This window comes from Pongo abelii, chromosome 1 (assembly GCF_028885655.2).
Source record: "Pongo abelii isolate AG06213 chromosome 1, NHGRI_mPonAbe1-v2.0_pri, whole genome shotgun sequence".
Lineage (NCBI taxonomy): Eukaryota > Metazoa > Chordata > Mammalia > Primates > Hominidae > Pongo > Pongo abelii.
Genome location: NC_071985.2, coordinates 67,719,063 through 67,739,387, shown reverse-complemented (window position 1 = coordinate 67,739,387; position 20,325 = coordinate 67,719,063). Strand labels below are relative to the sequence as shown.

The 20,325-nt window shown below is 39.3% G+C and overlaps 1 long non-coding RNA gene across 1 annotated transcript; it reads left to right on the top strand.

Moving 5' to 3' along the window:
* The first annotated feature begins 738 nt into the window (after window positions 1–738).
* Window positions 739–19,328, top strand: LOC129048664 (uncharacterized). The gene is made up of 2 exons (XR_008511189.1): window positions 739–925; window positions 15,868–19,328. It is a non-coding gene; the product is annotated as an uncharacterized LOC129048664 (long non-coding RNA).
* Window positions 19,329–20,325: the final 997 nt, after the last annotated feature.

Genomic DNA, 20,325 nt, shown 5'->3' with positions numbered 1-20,325 from the left:
ACATCTCACTGCCTCCCTTTTCCTGCTTCACTCTGGAAGTCCTCAGGTTATTAGGGAAAGCTCTAAAGGTGGAGGGCTGCTGGCAGGGAGATAAACATGCAGGGACAAGAGGCAGGAGTGGACGAAAACTAAGAGATGCAGCAAAGATGTACGAGAGTAAGAAAACACTTGCATTCCTTCCCACGCATGGCCGGGTTGCTAGGAAGGACCTAAGACCTATGTCAGCCCTTCCCACCCTCACCAGGCAGTGACCTTGGAGAGGGATGTCAGAGACCAGAGCTTTCATACTAAAGGAAGATTGAAGGTTGTGATTATTGTTCACTATCCGAGGTCCAACTTTGTTCTGATTCAGTCTCATTTCTTTCACATCTTGACTGTTCCTGAGTACTGGGGTTTTTTCAAAGTAACTGAGATATATGAACTCAGGAGAAGCTTCAGGAAGAAGCCTTTGAGGAGAACCTGGGGTTAGGTTTTAGAGGAAGACAGAAGAAGAAGGGGAGCTCTCTTTGATAGGAGCATCTGACGACAGAAGGAGATCTCTGTGGAGGTGCTTCTGAAAGACTGGTAACAGAGGGCTCCATGAGAAAGCTCGTCAAGGGAAGGGGGAAGTGGTTCCGAGAAATGAGCTCAGAAGAGCTCTGACTTCACGTTGCCATGGTGGCAACATCCTTGCTCCATTACAACAGACATCACCTAACACATGACAAAAGCAGTCTGCAAAGGGGAAGGGACGGCTGACTCAAGCCCTGCTGAGTCACTGTAGTTAACTTCCCACTCTCTGTCCACTGCATTTCTTCAGAGCTTCTTGAGACTGGCCCTCACAGCCCAGCTTTGGGTAAATTATTGGCTCAAGAATTCAGCTTTGAATTCAATATTCCCACATAGGATCCTCATGGCCTCTAGTTTGACCATTCAGTCTTTCCAGGTAGGTTCCTCATGGCCTCTCTCTTACTAGGCCATTACTCTCCTTGTTTGCCTTGACTCCTGAAAGCTGTGTGTTTTGGTGTTTTTCCCCTACAAGCAATTTTAACTTTCTTTTTTTGCATAGACCAGCCACGGCTCCCTGTGATTTCAATCCCAGCTCAATATCACATTCCCTCAGACCATGTTGTTTTAGCCTGGCCCTGACATTCTTACAGCTAATTTATTCATTTCTTGCCCTGAAAAACCTCTAAGTCTTAGCCCAGCCCTGGGAACAAGACAGGATTAGTCTTGTGTGGATTTTTGAACTTGACAGTTGAAGACTTTAGATACCTAAAATCAAATTCACTTGTGACCCAGGCCACTCAATGCTGCAAGTACACAGAGGGACAGTTCTTGGGTATGTTGCTATGTGACATACAACATGCATGCTCATTAGGATCCCTCATGAAGGCAGGCACTGACATACTTACTCCTTTGAAACCCTAAATTTAGACCAAAGGAAATGTCACCTCAAATTGGGCCCATGGTCCATCCAAATCAGGCAATAACAACAACAGCCGACATCTACTACATGGTGCTGACATTCTGCTAACCACTTCTCAAGCATTTGCTTACTTACTATGGTTGTTCTCAAAACAATCCTGAGGGGTGGATATCATCATCAACAGTTTACAAACAAGTAGGGAACTTAGATAAAGCACAGATCACCCTTGAACAAGTTTGAACTGCATGGGTTCACTTACAGGTGAATTTTTTTCAACAAATATATTGGAATATTGTTTGGAGATTTGTGAAAATTTGAAAAAAACTCACAGACCAACGATGTAGCCTAAAAATATCAAAAAATTAAGAAAAGGATATGTCACAAATACATGAAGAATAAAAAGATGTTAGTCTATTTTATCATTTACTACCATAAAATATACAAATCTGTAAAAATAAGTTAAAATTTATCAAGATTTACACACACACTTACAGACCAGTGCCATTTGCAGTCAAGAGAAATCCAAACAAACATAAAGATGTAGTATTAAGTTGTCACTGCATAAAGTTAACTGTTTGGAGTCACCCCCTGCTGCTATTGCAGTGAGCTCCAATATTATGAGTATCCACTTAAAACACTGTGATGCTGATCATCTAGAGTGAGCAGTTTGTCTCTCCAGTAAATTGGTTCTCGCTTATTTTTCATCATGTTTAGTGCATTCCTATAAACTTTGAGTAACACTGTGGGACACATACGAAGTGCCACTAGTAATGTTGGAAGTGCTCCCAAAAAGTAGAGAAAAGTCATGATATTCCTAGAAGAAGCTGAATTCCTTGATATGTACCATAGACTGAGGTCTGCAGCTGTGGCATCTGCCATTTCAGATGGAGGACTCATCTTAGAAACAGACAACATAAACTTACAGTAACAATACCTACAGTACTGTACTATAAATGTATTTTCTCCTCATGAGTTTCTTAATAATATTTTCTTTTCTCTAGCTTACTTTATTGTAATAAGACAGTATAGTACATATAGCATACAAAATACATGTTAATCATCTGTTTCTGGTTACAGGTAAGGTTTCCAAGCAATGGTAGGTATTAGTAGTTAAGTTTTTGGCCACTCAAAAGTTATACATGGATGAATTTTCAATTGCACTGGGTGTCAGTGCTCCTAATCCCTGCATTATTCAAAGCTCACCTATAATTGCTCAATGTCACCTATCTTGCGTGCTATAGAACAGGACTTGGACCCAGATCTGTCTGAATCCCAAACCCAAGCTTTGAATCAATTAAACTCTTGGACTGGCCAGGCACAGTGGCTTACGCCTGTAATCCCGGCACTTTGGGAGGCCGAGGTGGGAGGATCACAAGGTCAGCAGTTCAAGACAAGCCTGGCCAACATAGTGAAACCCTGTCTTTACTAAAATTACAAAAATTAGCCTGATGTGGTGGCAGGTGCCTGTAATCCCAGCTATTTGGGAGGCTGAGGCAGAAGAATCGCTTGAACCCAGGAGGTGGAGATTGCAGTGAGCTGAGACCACACCATTGCACTCCAGCCTGGGTGACAGAGCGAGACTCCATCTTAAAAAAAAAAAAAAAAAAAAAAAAAAGCTCTTGGACTAAGGCATTTTTGGGGAGAATCACACTCTTTACAAGCCACTGACCACATAAGGTCCCCTGAAACACTGTTTAGTTCTCTTAACAACCTGACAGTCTTGTGTTATCTATAAGTTAATTCAATTCCTCTTGAATGTGAATGTTCTGCTTACATAAAGTCTTGAGTAACAGTTTTCTTTTCTTTTTTTTCTGAGACGGAGTCTTGCTCTGTCGCCCAGGCTGGAGTGCAATGGCACCATCTCAGCTCACTGCAACCTCTGCCTCCCGGGTTCAAGCAATTCTCCTGCCTCAGCCTCCTGAGTAGCTGGGATTACAGGTGCCCGCCATCACACCCTGCTAATTTTTATATTTTCACTAGAGACGGGGTTTCATCATGTTGGCCAGGCTGGTCTCAAACTCTGACCTCATGATCTGCCTGCCTCGGCCTCCCAAAGTGCTGGGACTACAGGCGTGAGCCACCATGCCCAGCCAACAGTTCTCATTAGATTAGTGCTTTCTATGTGCTTCCTCTTATTTGAGCTAATGCTGTCTTCAATCATTACAGAGTAGTCCTTAATTCTAATACTATAAGATCTGTGAATTTCAATTTCCCCTAGTAGAAACCTTTGGTTTTCTTTAGATTTATTTTATCATGCTTTAAAGGTCTCATATTTCCAGGCCAAAAAGTTACATGTACAGTGTTTATATAAGGCGGCGGTCTCAACACCTTACTTCCTGACCCCAAGCTCCAAGTGAACCAACAAGCTCCAGACTGTTCCCTGTATATGCCTGCATTTTCCCACCACCCTTCAAATAGAAATACTCTTCCCTTTTCAACACCTATTCCCTGTATCCTCATAGGCAAAATCTATACTTTTTTTGTAGTGTAGATTTTGGGTTAATATTGCCTCCCTCCTTGAAGCCTTTTTTGGTGGCCCCCAGATGGAAGTGATTCCACTCTCAAGTGAAATAACACCATAGGACCTATATCCTGTATTCTTTACATGGTACTTATCACTTTCTTGCTGGATTTTGGTTGCACTATTTCATATTTCTCCTAGCTACTTGAGACAAAGTTCTGTATATATTTTCTGGTGACTTACATTAAATTAGGTACTCACATATTGGCTCAATGCATCAATTAATATATACATAAATACTTGTACTTGACTTCTTTCTCAGAACATTTCCATTTCTTTATCAGAATGATATAACTCTAACTGCTTGAGGCATTCCAAGTAATAGATCATCATGAGTTTACACAAAGCTAAGACAATATCTTTTAGTTTGTATCTGACATCCTTCTGGCAATTGCCAACATTTAAAATATTTTGACTAACACTAAAATTGCAGTGGCACATCAAAGTCTTCTTGGGAAAATTGAACCCTTTCCTGGATCATAACTGGGAAGCCTGTGTTTGTCATCTTGATACAGGATGTGGCTACTTCTCTCATAAATGCATTATTTCTTTGCTTAACTTTAATTTGAAAATACTCTTATCTTACCTACAATATTGAGATTGCACTGGCCACACTTTCAAATTATGTATCTTATGGACATGTTGTCATTTGTTTCATGCACCATTACTACCAGCAAAATCTCAAACTAAAGACCCTTCCATGGCAAAAGAAACAGCATTCTAATTTATCTCCCCTAGTATTTAAAGTCTGCACATAAATTGTTCTGCATTTCTGGCTCATGCTAGAATGCAGAACTGTCAACAATGGCAATATATGTGGTGAGTATTGGCTAAACCTTCATTCTCTGCACACACCGGGAATATTTTGACAAAAACTATTTAAAATATATTATGCACCCACATGCAGCTGGTGTTGTACAGAGTACTAAAAGGCACAATCTGCAAGGAATTCAAAGGCATCAAAGCTGCCTTTCAGATCCAAAATTGCTCTTTTTTCGAGAGACCTGAGAGTGTACACGGAAGGGAAATCATGATTATCCAAAAGCTACTGCTGCAGTCGTTATTATGTTACCTATGTGATTACTTTCTCTCAAGGAGAACATAGTGCTTGCAAAATGAGGGCTTTCAACCCATTTTAATCTTTAGTCTATTTTCCTACTATATAAAACAATTTGGCGCTGTGTCATTATAGATCAGGATTCCAAAGCCACCTCAGGAATAGCAGAACTCAAAGGTTAATGTGTGTAAAGAATCATCCTTTTACAAGAAAAAAACAAATAACCCCATCAAAAAGTGGGTGAAGGATATGAACAGACACTTCTCAAAAGAAGACATTTATGCGGCCAACAAACACATGAAAAAAGCTCACTATCACTAGTCATTTGAGAAATGCAAATCAAAACCACAATGAGATATCATCTCACGCCAATTAGAATGGCGATCATTAAAAAATCAGGAAACAACAGATGCTGGAGAGGATGTGGAGAAATAGGAACACTTTTATACTGTTGATGGGAGTGTAAATTCATTCAACCATTGTGGAAGACAGTGTGGCAATTCCTCAAGGGTCTAGAACCAGAAATACCATTTGACCCAGCAATCCCATTACTGGGTATATACCCAAAGGATTATAAATCATTCTACTATAAAGACACATGCCCATGTATGTTTATTGCAGCACTCTTCATAATAGCAAAGACTTGGAACCAACCCAAATGCCCATCAGTGATAGACTAGATAAAGAAAATGTGGCACATATACACCATGGAATACTATGCAGCCACAAAAAGGATGGGTTCATGTCTTTTTCAGGGACATGGATGAAACTGGAAACCATCATTCTTAGCAAACTAACACAGGAACAGAAAACCAAACACCACATGTTCTTACTCATAGGTGGGAGTTGAACAATGAGAACACATGGACACAGGGAGGGGAACATCACACACTGGGGCCTGTTGGTGGGTGGGGGTTAGGGGAGGGATAGCATTAGGAGAAATAACTAATACCTATGTAACAAACCTGCACGTTCTGCACATGTATCCCAGAACTTAAAATAAAAAAATACAATTTAAAAAAATCATCCAAGGGGTTTCTTTTTGAAATGCAGATACACAGGCACCAGTTCACACCTACAGATTTGCTATCTCTGGGGGCAAGGCTGGTAATCTGTATATTTTAACAAGTCCATCTAGAATGCTGATCAGTGGCCCTGGGGCAGACTTTGAGGAAAAAAATAGAACTGGTAAACGAGAAAGATTGTAAAGAAGTTATCATAACATCAGGGACTGACAGAGCAGAATGGTGTTTACTTTCTGGGGGATGTAGGGTCATCACAGGGCCCTGCCTGCTCCTTGCAGGGGTAGAACCCCTCATCTCACCTGAATCGAGTTGATGTGATGGGATTGCCACAGGCTGATAGCACAAGAACTCCAGAGTCCTTGTCCAAGCAGCTGTGAGATTTGAGAGGAGTACTTCACCTCTCAGAGCCAGGCCTGATGATCTCCAAGGGTGCTCTAATTAACCTATGAATTCATTCAGGGGAGGCTGAAGCTTTCCCTTTCTGGCATTGCCGTCCAACAAAAACAATGCAAGCCACATATGTACATGTACATTTTCTAGTAGCTCCATTTCAAAAAGTGAAAAGAAACTAGGTGAAATTAATAGTATATTTTAATACAATATATCTGAAATGCTATCATTTCAGTGTGATCAACATAACTCTTGAGATATTTTATATTTTTTGGTTTTAAGTCTTGAAAATCTGGGGCCTATTTTATACTTTCAGCACATCTCAATTTAGATAGCCACATTTTAAGTGCTCAGGAGTCACCCATGAACACTCTACTAGACAGCACTGCAATAGGGTAGGGAACCGCAAACTATAGCTCATAGGCCAAGTCAAAAGAAGCATAATATTTCAAAATATATGAAAATTAAATGAAATTTAAATTTTACGTTCATAAATAAATTTTATTGGAATGTAGCCATACTCATTCATTCACATATTATCCATGGCTGGTTTTTTTGTGTGTTTTTTTGTTTTGTTTTAGAACAACAGAGTTGAGTAGTTACAAGAGAAACCATATGGCCCACAAAGCCTAAGGTATTTACTGTCTGATCCATTATAGAAAAAGGTTGATAGATGTGTGCTCTAGGAATCCACAGAGAGGAAGCATAAGAGGCTACCCTAGAGGGCTGGCTCCTTCTGGCCCTCTGCTATTTGCATATAAGCAAGGTTTGGCTAGTGCTTGGCTTGGAGACATAGCAAGCCTCTACAGAAAGGGTTGGGAGGCTGGATGGTAAAGGTTCAGAGGGCTTACCAATAACATGGAGTGCTGATGGGGATGCCACAGCAAAGAGGAAAGTCAGGTGGGCCCAATACAAGGGCGTGGAGCAAGGAAGGACATCCTAGTTGGGAGGACACTAGACGAGGGTCTGGTTTGGAGGTGACACTCCATGCAAGAAGGGGCCCTGAAGATGGATTTGGCCAGCTTGACCCATTTTCCTGTGTATGGATTTTGGATTTGAATCCTAACTGAGTAGGAATAACAGCAGCTGCCTGCTTTCATTTGTCACTCTTCTGTATTTAAAGGTCTGTTTTTACCTGGTGATGAGCTTTTACAACCTCCATCAATGTCCAGTATTTGAGCTGCATCCCCTCTGGCTATCCTTTCTGGCTCTGGATTCCAAACTTTGTTGGTCACTTGGTTTTTCTGTCATTCTGGCTGACTGCACGGATGATGGGAGGGCAGACTAGCCCAGGCCCTTGAGTTCAGGGAACCTTTCCAGGGCTGTAATTACCTGGGATTTAGCTCCATCAAAGCATATTTTGATCAATCAACCCAATGTCCTGGCCCAACCCTTCCAGTTCCTGTAAGTTACCATTGGGCAAAATAAAGATAACATTTATTAATTTTTCTCTTTTAAACAATTGGGAAAATATGACCAAGCCTTTGGGGAGAAAAACAGTTATCTGGCCTCTTTGATCCATTTCCTTGTGATTTATAAATTCCTGGTAGCATGTCTTTAATTGGTAGTATTTTTTTGCTGTATTATTCCATAAATCTTTCTGCTCTTAACCCTGTTGACCCAATCATTTCTGCTTTTATTCATTTTTTTTTACCTGTCATCCAGATTTTCTAAATGTTAACATCCTACATTACCATGGTACATTTGCTAAAACTAAGAAGCCAGCATTACGATTAGTACTACTAGTACAATACTATTAACTAAACTTGACACTTTATTCACATTTCAGTTTTCTGTTCTGAAACATAATGTAGGATATCACATAGCATTTAGAACAATTTTAAATTAGCACAAAAATCAACATTATTAATCAATCAGTTAGTGACTCTACTGTCAAAATCTAAAGGTACCTTTCTGAAATACTTGAGAGGTCTTGGAAACCGTTTACTCTCAAGTAGTTTTTTGCAAACTTGTTGACTTATTGACATAGTAAACATTTTTTAAAAATTGTTATCTGATTAAATACACATAACATTTTTATGATGAAATACATACAACGTTTCCCATCATAGCCATTTTTAATTGTACAGTTCAGTGATATTGAATACATTCATAATGTTGTGCAACCATCACCACCATTCATCTCTATAACTCTTACATCTTGTAAAACTAAAACTCTGTATCCATTAAACAATAACGCCCCATTCCCCCGACCCTAGTCCACATCAAACACCATTCTACTTCCTGTGTCTATGATTTTTGACTACTTTAACTACCTCATATAAGTGGAATCATACAGTATTTATCTTTGTGTAACTGGCTTATTTCACTTGGCATAATGTTCTCAAGTTTCATCCATGTTGTGGCATATGTCAGAATCTCCTTCCTTTATAAGGCTGAGTAATATTCCATTGTATTTGTATACCACCATTTGCTTATCCATTCATCTATCAATGGACACCTGTGTTGCTTCCACATTTTAGCTATTGTAAATAGTGCTGCCAAAAACACGGGTGTACAAACATCTCTTCCAGACCCTGCTTTCAGTTATTTGGGGTATATCTCCAGAAGTGGAATTGCTGAGTAATATAAAAATTCTGTTTTTAATTTTTTGGAAACCTGCCATGCTGTTTTGCACAGTGGCTGTACTATTTTACATTCCCAACAACAGTGCACAAGAGTTCTAATTTCTTCACATTCTCACCAATACACGTTATTTTCTGTGATTTTTTTTTTTAAATAGTAGCCACCCTAAAGGAGGTGAGGTGGTATTTTATTATGGTTTTGATTTGCATTTATCTAGTGATTAGTGATGTTAAAAATCTTTTCATATGCTTATTGGCCATTTGTATATCTTCTTTGGAGAAATGTCTATTAAAGTCTTTTGCCCATTTTTTAATTTGGTTATTTGCTTTTTCACTGAGTTTTAGGAGTGCTCTGTATAGTCTGGATACAATCTCTACAGTTATACTATTTGCTAATATTTTTCCCATTCTGTGGACCACATTTTTACTAAGTTGATAGCATCTTCTGATGTACAAAATTTTAAAATTTTCATAAGGTCCAATTTTCTAATTTTTTCTTCTATTGCCTGTGTTTTGGTGTCATATCCAAGAATTCAGTGCCAAATCCAATGTCATGAAGGATTTGCCCTATGTTTTCTTAGAAGAGTTTTATAGTTTTAGGTCTTATATTAAGATCTTTGATCCATTTTGAGTTAATTTTTGTATATAGTGTTAGGTAAGGATTCAACCTCATTATTTTGCATGTGGATATCCAGTTTTTCCCACATCATTTATTGAAAACACTGTCCTTTTTCATGGAATGATCCTGTCACCCTTGTCAAAAATCACTTGACCATATATGTGAGGACTGACTTCTGGGCTCACTATGGTATTTCATTGATCTGTATGTCTGTCTTTATGCCAGTACCACACTGTTTTGATTACTGTAGATTTGTGGTAAATTTTGAAATCAGGAAATATGAGTCCTCTAGATTTGTTCTTTTTCAAGATTATTCTGACTATTCAGGATCCCTTAAAACTCCATATGAATTTTAGGATAGGCTCTTCTATTTCTACAAAAAAAGTTTTCGGATTTTGAAAGTGATTGCATTGAATTTGTAGATTGCTTTTGGTAGTATTGCCATCTTAACAATATTAAGTCTTCCAATTCAATAACATGAAATGTATTTCCACTTATTTATGTCTTCTTTAATTTTCTCAGCAATATTTTATAGTTTTAATTATATGAGTCTTTCCCCTCTTTGGTTAAATTAAGTATTTTATTCTTTTTGCTGCTATAGTCAATGAAATTGTTTTCATAATTCCATTTTTAGGTTGTTCATTGTTAGTGTATAGAAATGCAACTGATTTTTCTGTGTTGACTTTTTAGCTGGCTACTTTGTTGAACTCATTTAATTTTAACAATTTTTGTGGGATCTTTAGTGTTTTCTACATACAAGTTCATATCATCTGCAAACAGAAATAGTTTTACATTTTGTTTTCCAATTTGGATGTCCTTTATTTCTTTCTTGCCTAATTGCTGTGGCTAGAACTTCCAGTACTATGTTGAATAAAAGTGGTAAAAGCAAACATCTTTGACTTTTTCTTGATCTTAGAGAAAAGCTTTCTGTCTTTCACCATTAAGTATGATGTTTACTGTGGCTTTCTTTCATATGGCTTTTATTATGTTGAGGTAGTTTACTTCTGCTCCTAGTTTGCTGAGTGTTTTTTATCATGAGAGAGTATTGAATTTTGTCAAATGCTTTTTCTGCATCAATAATATGATCTTTTTTTTCATTCATTCTGTTGATGTGGTATATTACACTGATCAATTCTGTATGTTGAACCATCCTTGCATTCCAAAAATAAATCCCAGTTGGTCATAATAAATAACCATGTTAATATGCTGTTGAATTCAGTTTGCTAGTATTTTGTTGGTAATTTTTGTATCAATGTTCATAAGAAATATTGATTTGTAATTTTCTTTTCTTGTAGTGCCTTTGCCTAGCTTTGGTATTGGGGTAATGCTGGCCTCATAGAATGAGTTAGGAAGTGTTGTCTTTTCTTCAGTTTTTGAACAGTTTGAGAAGAGTTGGATATTAGTTCTTCTTTAAATGTTTGGTTGAATTCACCAGTGATTCTATCAGGTCTAGTGCTTTTTTTTGTTGGGAGATTTTTGAATACAGATTCAATCTCCTTACTTGTTATAGGTCTATTTAGACTTTATATTTCTTTATGATTTAGTCTCAGTAGGTTTTTGTTCTTCTAGAAATTTGTCCATTTCATCTAGGTTATCCAGTTTGGTGGTGTGTAATTCTTCATAGTTCTCTCTTTCAATTGTTTTTATTTCTGTAGAATTGGTAGTAATGCCCACATATTCATTTTTGATTTTAGTAATTTTTTCGTAGTCCATATAGCTAAAGGTTTGTCAGTTTTATTGCTGTTTTTAAAGAATCAACTTTTGGTTTCATTAATTTTTTTATTGTTTTTCCATTTTTTTTTTTTTAGTTCATTAAGTTGTAAAGTTATGCTATTGATTTGAGATCTTTCTTGTTTTTTAAAGAAGGAAATTAGGCCAGGTGCAGTGGCTCGCACTTGTAATCCCAGCACTTTGGGAGGCTGAGGTGGGAGGATCACTTGAGGTCAGGAGTTCAAGACCAGCCTGGCCAATATGGTGAAACCCCACCTCTACTAAAAATACAAAAATTAATTGGGTGTAGTGGTACATGCCTGTAGTTCTAGCTACTTGGAGGCTGAAGCATGAGAACTGCTTCAACCTGGGAGAAGGAGGTTGTAGTGAACCAAGATCATGCCACTGCACTCCAGCCTGGATGACAGAGAGCAAGACTCTGTCTTAAAAAATTAAATTAAATTAAATTAAATTTAAAAATAAAGTAATAAATTATACTATAAATTTCCCCCTTACTATTACTTTTGCTGCATTCATAAGTTTTGGTATGTTGTATTTTCATTTTCATTCATCTCCAAGTAATTTTTAATTTCCCTGTTGATTTCTTCTTTGATCCACTGGTTGTTAAAGGTTGTGTTCTTTAATTTCTATAAATTTGTAAATTTTTCAGTTTTACTTCTGTTATCGATTTCTAACTTCATCCCTGTGTGGTTGGAGAAGATACTTTGTACAATATCTATCTTCTTAAATCTATTGAGTATTAGTTTGCTGCCTAACATATGGTCTGTCTTGGAAAATGTCCCATGTGTTCTTGAGAAGAATGTGAATGCCATTGTTGTTTACTAGAGTTTTCTACAAATGTATGTTAAACCTAGTTGATTTATTGTGTTGTTTAAGTCCCCTATTTCCTTATTTATCTTTTGTCTAGTTGTTTCATTTATTATATTAAAAAAATTCTTTTCAAGCACTTTCACATCCATACGTTTATTTCTATCTGAAAAATAGTCTGTGTTGTAGGAAGGGTGTTATTTGTCCCAATTTTACAGATTCAGATATCGAGGACCAGAGATGTCAAGAGATTTTCTTAAGTTCACACAACTATTAGTGGCCAAGCTAAGCTAAATACAAAGTTTGACTGCTGGACTTGTAACTTTTCTGCTACATTTTATTCTTATCCTCTTCTTCCTTTGTTTGTCTCAGTGTTTCTTCCTCTCAATTCATGTGAACTTTAATAACAATTTCTCCACCATCTTTGTTCTCTCTTTCCTTCTGAGTCCTCTCATGCTCTCTGAAGCAGCCATGCCTGCCTCTTGCCCCCTTAGCATCACTCCTCCCTGGAACAATGAGTTAGAGTCATGTCCTGAGTGTCTCTCTTCTGCTCCTAATACACTTTGTCTCACATTCTGCTTTCCCCCCATAATCTTTTGAACCAAGACCCACTTCATGTGGGAAAGGAGGTGACTCTGAACTTGAGGGAGAGCAGCAAACCTGAGATGCTCAAAGCTGAGGTTCTCAGCCAGGATTCTCTTCTTCCCTAGAGCACCTCTAGTGAACTCTAAAGTCACTGGGAATTTTTCAATGCATTGGAAGGTTAATGTTAGTTGCCTTGATTTTTATTTTTAATCACACACAAAATGTTAGAGCTGGAACATACTTTAGAGATTATCTTAACCATCCTTCTGATTACAGATGAAAAAAGGTGAGGCCCAAAGAGGTGTCTGAAACTCAATTCCCACTCAAGTGTTTCAACATTTGGAAATTGAACATCATAATATCCTGTAAACATAGGGTCTTTTCAGTCATAAAAGAGTCAGGACTCCTTGGTTTAATTTATCTTTAAGGCTTTTACCGAATTATTTCCCATCTAAATTACTGGAATATCATCAGATAAAATGAAGGACCAGGAAACATAAGAACTGAAACTTATCCCTGTCTCTTTTTGAACTTGGTAGTAGCCCCCACACCAAATTTTCCATACATCTCTGAAATGTCACCTAACGGTCATTTATTTAATCATCCAGTCATTCATATTACCAACATTGGTCAAGTAAAGCAATCTCTATATGTCAGGTATTTTTCTGGATCCTGCGATATAGAAACCAAAGTTACAATCTTGCCTTTACAAAGCTCACCATCTTCTTGAAGAAAGGGACTGCCAACATGCACCATGATGCAGCATGTGGAGGTAGGCCCAGGACACAGGAGAGCACCCAGGCAGACACCAGACTAGATCTGGGAAGTGAGTTGTGGGAGAGGCAGTCGGGAAAGATTTACAGAAAGAGGCAACTGACTCCAGGGTGGAATTTAAAAAGATGAGTAGAAATTAGCCACTCTTTCATATATTCAATAAATATTCAAAGAGTACCCTCTGCACCATATACTGAGATAAGGCGTTCTAAGTACAGAGTTGGTGGAAACAGAAAAAGTCCCTGCTATGGTTTGAATGTGACCCCCAAAGTTCAGGTGTTGGAAACTTAATTTTCAGTGCAAAACAGTGTTGAGAGGTAGGCCCTTTAAGAAGTGATTAGGTCATGAGGGTTCTACCTCATGCATGGATTAATGTCATTATTGTGCAGGGTGGGTTTGTTCTAAAAGGAAGTTTAGTCCCTCTCACGTGCAAACATGCTTGCTCTCTTACCGTTCTGCCTTCTGCCTTCTGCCATGGGATCACGCAGCATGAAAATCCTCACCAGATGTAGACTCCTCAACTTTGGACTTCTCATCCACCAGAACTGTAAGAAATGCATTTCTTTTCTTTATAAATTACCCACTCAGTGGTGTTCTTTTATAGCAACACAAAACAGACTAAGATAGTTCCTGTCTCACTGGCCCTTATAGTTAGTTAGAAGTCAGGCAATGAACAGATAAACAAATATTTACAAAATGTGAAGTGCTAGGAAGGATACTAAGATAGAGAGAACAAGAAGGGGGCCTGTTAGAGATCAGGAAAGTCCTTGCTGAGGAGGTTGTTAGATTGTTTCTGAACAATAAGAAGGAATGAACCATGTGAAAAGCCAGGTACGAGAGTTCCAGACAGAGGGACGTGGGTGTGCAAAGGCCCTGAAGCAGGAAATGGCTAAGTCTGTTTTAAAAAACTGCAGAAAGACCTTGGTGTCAAACAACGTGAATTAGAAAAGGAGAGAGGTTGTGATACGCTGCTTGGGAGGGAAGCAAAGATCAGTGCACTCAGGGCTTGGTGGGCCAAAGTAAAAATGAGCATCAAGGACTTTTCAAACAGAAGGAGTGGGCCATGTAAAGGCCTAGAAATAGGAAGCCGGTGGCACTTGGAGGGACTGGCATGAGAAATTAGTGGCCTACAACATGATAGTATACAGTCCATACACAGCATGAGCTGACCACCTTGAGCTACAGGCCTTGGTCTTTCCTAAACTGCTCTAACAACCTTTCAAATAGACTAAAACCACGAAATATGCCCCTGGGTCTTTTGGATGGTGGTCATTTCAGCCTTTCTAATCAGCTTCTGGAGGTGACATTTAAGAGGACAAACTAGAGACAGCAACAGCTCATCCAGTGTACCACGCTGAGTGAAAACAAATTCCGCAGTTCCTGCAAGATAAATAAAAATTCAGAATTGAGAATGGCAAGGACAGCTGGCCAGCAGGAGACAGGCAAATGGCCAATGGTTCATGTTTGGATGACAAGGGAAGAAAGAATGAAATGCAAGAGGAAAACAAGAACTGTCTCTTCAAACAGTTGGGAAACACCCTCTGCTTCCCTTCATTTCCCACTGGGGAGGGCGGCAGCAGCAGGACAAAGAGGTCAGGAGGAAGCATTCAATCCTGGACACCCTGCCTGCTACCAGGAGACCTGCCGGAGTGGATGCCACTGGGCCGGATGCCGGAAATGGGAGACACAGAGGATGTGGTGCCCAGTCCTTGCCGATGCCAGGGTCTGCCTTAAAGAACTGGACATCAGCAAACAGAAAACCATTCAGACCCTGCAGCAGGCAGGGTTTCCATGACAACCAACAATTCCCCGCCACCTCCACATCCCCTTCTTTTCCCCTCATAAACTTGCCATTTGTATCTAACCTACACTTTGGATAATGTCCAGGTTGGATAAGAGGTGCTGGGAGTGGGGGTAGATATTGGAGAGAGTGTCAAGGAATAGGAAGAAGGTATCTGGTTTTCACATGAAGTTGGAGAATTAAAAGCTGTTGGATCCATAGGCAAATTTTAATCAGGCTGTGTTTTTTTTGAGCCCAACTTTCCTTCCAGTTCTGGCATTTGCCCAAGGCTTTTATTGCCAAAGGCCACTGGTCACTACTTCCTCTTGGCCCTCCCTAGTCATCATTCTTGCCTGCTGGAAGGGATGCTCTGCTGCCCAATACTGTTCCCAAGTCAATTAATGGTCCCTCCCCTAAATCTGAGCTGGCCAAAGTCCCTCTGCCCTTTCAGTGGCTGACAGATTAAAGGAAAGGGAAAGGCACCCTGGGAATGTTAAAGACAGTAGACTCCTGAGCCCCACCTTCAAGATTCAGAGTCATTATGCCTTGAATGGAGTTCTAAAAATTCACATTATTCCCACGCAGGTTTATGCAGATTTTGGTGGATGCTAGACACATTAAAGAAACGCCATCTCAGGGGTCACTTGGATTGGAATGAAGCCAAGGCCATGGGATCAACTGACTTCCAAGATCATGGGTGGCAGATATGTAGGAGAAAATGTAGGAGAAATGTAGGAGAAAATGTCCTTTGGTGTGAGGAGAGGTCCTTCCCAACCCCAGGGTGTGCACTCCTTCGGCCCTTTGGAGCTGTGAGTATCCTTAAATGTCTTTCAGCCAACACTAAAACTTTTCAAAAGAAGGAGGTTCCAGTTTTCTTCCTAGTGAATACATGATCTATTCCCTCTTCCAGGGTGTCTCTGGGTTCTCCAAGAACCAACTTCAAGCAATGCTTAAGTGAAAGTGGGTTCACTGATTGTCATTTCTGATTCTAACAACCCAAATCAGACCCAGGGAAAAGCACATGAAGTGAACCAAAAAATGAACAGAAATGACCACGACTAAAAAGCCGGGAGGGATTTCTCTTATGTTGGAAATGGAAGAAATGTCTGTGTTGACCTTGCTTTCTTGTTTGGTACTGATTAGTTTTAAATGGAGTTATTTTAATTTTTGTGTGCAGTGAATACTTTTGCTCTGAGACTCATCCGGCCTTAGCTACCCTATTTATGGCAAAAAATGAAGAAATTCTGCAAAGGAATATTTCAATCATCAAAGGAATTGATTGAGCAGGAGTATACAGTAAGGAGGAAGTTGGAAGTGATTGGCTGTCTGTTCTAGAGATAAAAATGCATAATGATTTCTGTCAGAAATGTGCTGGCATTACATATCAAAAGTTAACACAGGCTGGGCTCAGTGGCTCACATTTGTAATCTCAGCACTTTGGGAGGCCAAGGCAAGAGTATTGCTTGAGGCCAGGAGGTCAAGATCAACCTGAACAACATAGTGAGACCCCATCTCTATAAAAAATACAAAAATTAGCCAAGTGTGATGATACATGCCTGTAGTCCCAGCTACTCCAGAGAATCACTTGAGCCCAGGAGGTAAAGGCTGCAGTAAGCTGTGATCATGCCACTGCCCTCCAGCCTGGGTGACAGGGTGAAACTCAGTCTCAAAAAAAAAGTTAACACAGAGATTTCCCTGAAGGGGCCCATCCACTACTTAGTGCTCATGTATCACAAAATGGTGCACTTTTATATTACTCTGTATAGGTTCTTGGGGGCTGGTTTTAATGAAGGATAAGGATCGTGTGACATTTCTTTGTATTCATCATAGTTTCCAGTACAATGCTAGCCATTTAGTAAGTATTCATAAAGCCATTGTTAATTGGTGAATTTTAAAAAGCAGATGATTTTAATGCCTCAATGAGCTATTTTTAGGCTGCATTTACTGGATATTGTCCCTGGAGTGAGGTGACAAGAGAGGGACCTGCAATGTTTCCTTAGCGTATCCCTGTGTACCTGCCATGTTTGTAATGATAAATCTCCAGAGGGACTGGCTGGATAAGATCTTTCAGAGGCACCTGCAAGACTGAGCTTGATCACTCATTAGGCTTCTGAGTTGAAGGATTAAATGAAGGCAGGCTCTGGATACTAACCACCTGAGCTAGAATTCCAGCTCTATCATCCATTGCTGTGGGACTTCATACAAATTACTCAACCTGTCCTCATCTGTAAAACAGGGGTCATAATAGAATCTGCTGTAGGGTTGCTGCAAGAATTAAATGAGAGAATTCATGCAAAGCATTTAGGAAACAGCCCAGCCCATAGTAAGAGCCCAATAAACATTACTATGATTACGTGATTGAGTAGTGACCATAACTGGATTGGCTCACGATCAAAGGCTGAGGACTACAGCTCCTAGCCCCAGACATGCTTAGATGGGATTCTGCCCATGAGAACATGAACTGTGTCTATGTCTCCTATCAAGCAGCATTTTACACCTGAATGTGTTGCTGAATCATTCAGTATAATGAGATCAAATACCTAAACATGAGGATTCCTTGCTCTGTCCCTGTTCCAGTCTCATTTCTAACAACTCCACTCTGTATGAATGTCCTGTTCACTTTCTTACTGAGCATCTAGGTTGTCTAGAATCTGCACAGTGAGGAAAAGAGAGGAACTACACTTAGCATAAGGTCTTCCCTAAAAATCATAGTTAAGTTCCGTTAAGGAAAATGGGATGAGGGGGTTGAATGAGAGAAACAAAGAAACCAAAGCAGGCACATTCCCGTTTCCCACTAACAGATGCTGAGATGCTTTTCTGGGAGAGTAATCAGCTTGTTTTCAAGGGATGCTGGGTCCTCCTTCTAGAGGTAAGAACCAAAAATATTCTCAAAAGCTTTTGAAGTTTGGCATTCTAATAAAAAAAGAAAAAAAAAAGCATTTTTTTTAACCTTTTAAAACTTCCAAAGCCAACAAATGAGAGCCAGAGAAGGTAGTCACCAGATTGCGTTTTGGCTGTGAGATTTTCAATCCACTGTCTCCAGGTCTTTTTTGAACAATAATAGCTTCATAGCATTCTTCCCTCTGCTCCTGTTCCAAAATGAGTATGACACAGTGAATGCCAGGGAGAAGCAAAGGTATTTTTTAAATGACATCTGAATATATACTAATAAAGGAACGATGTTTAGCCTTTACAAGGAATGAAATTCTGACACATGCTACAACATGGATGAACTTTGACAACATTACACTGACTGCAATAAGCCAGTCTCAAAAAGACAAACACTGTATGATTCTACTTAAGTGAAGTATTTAGAGTGTTCAAATTCATACAGACAGAAAATAGAATGATGCTTGCCAGGGGCTGGGAGGAAGGGAAGTGGGGAACTGTTTAATGAATATGGAGTTTCAGTTTGGAATGATCAAAATGTTCTTTTTTGTTGTTTTTTTGTTTTTGTTTTGTTTTTGAGACAGGGTCTCATTCTGTCTCTGAGGCTGGAGTGCAGTGGTGCAATCTTGGCTCACTGCAGTCTCTGCCTCCTGCGCTCAAGCGATCCTCCCACCTGAGCCGCTGGAATATCTGGGATCACAGGCACAAGCCACCACACCCAGCTGATTTTTGTATTTTTTGTAGAAACAGGGTTTCGCCATGTTGCCTAGGCTGGTCTCAAACTTCTGAGCTCAAATGATCTACCTGATTTGGCCTCCCAAAATGCTGGGATTACAGGCATGAGCTACTGTGCCTGGTGATGGAAAAGTTCTGAAGATGGATAATGGTGATGGTTACACAACAATGCGAATATACTTAATGCCAATGAACTGCACACTTAAAAATGGTTTAAAACAGCATGGTGTTTCATTTATATATGCACTTTACCACGTAAGAAAAAGGTGTCTTAGGGTCATCCATGGTTCTATGCATAAGGTTTTTCTTATATCTCCCCTTTACCCATATGTTAATATAATTTCCAGAATGGCCACCCTCTACTATTATGGTCATGAAGTAACACAGAATAAACAATATACCTGGATATTTGGAATAAACAATATACCTGCATTTGCATGCTTTTTCTTATGAAACTAAACTGCTTTTTAATTGGTACCAAAATAGTTAAAATGGTAAATTTTATGTGATGTATATTTTTACCACACACACAAAAAAAACTTGAAGCATCAAGAAGAATGATGTCCAAGCAGTGGATGAAGTTTCTGCTCCCTCTTTGCACAGCTGCTCTGCTCTGGGCCTATTACAGAATGGTTATCCTTTTCTCATCTTGTACAGTAGCAGATGTTTACCATAACAGATGTTATGCTAAATATTTTTGAGTGGATTTTGTTGGAGGGATGTGGAATCTGCTCCAATCTTTCAATTTAGCTTTCCAGTCCCAATGCCTGCTCCTCTTGAGGGTTCTGCTAAGGGGGTGGAAGGAGCCAAAGGAAGGGAAGGTGGCTGAACCACCAAGCATTTTTCTGGGTAGCATGTGGCACAGACTCCCTAAGAGAAATATCAGAGTCCATGGGTTTTTGTAGTAGATGACTAAAAGCATTTCTCTCCAGTTGCCTAAATAAACAACATACTTGCCACTTCCCAATAGAAAGAGATTTGGAGATAGTAGAATGATATTCCAATGAAATATTTCAGTAGATTTCAGATTATTTTGATTGCAACCCACATTAAGAAATGAATTTTACATCATGACATAATGTGTGCATTTATATTGACGCACTTATATAACAGAAGAAACAATTGAAGTTTTGTGATACAATACTTGCCCCTATTACATGAAGGCCACTCTAAGATTTTAGGCCACTCCTTTCCACAGTTCTGATCTGATCTACTTTATTTCACCTTTTTTTTTTGAAATGAAGTCATACTCTGTCACCCAGGCTGGAGCACCGTGGCATGATCTCGGGTCACTGTAGCCTCTGCCTCCCGGGTTCAAGCAATATTCCTGCCTCAGCCTGCTGAATAGCTGGGATTATTGCTGGTTGTAATGTATTACATTTGTTTTAGGACTCGCGAATAGGTCTAGATCTGCAGTTT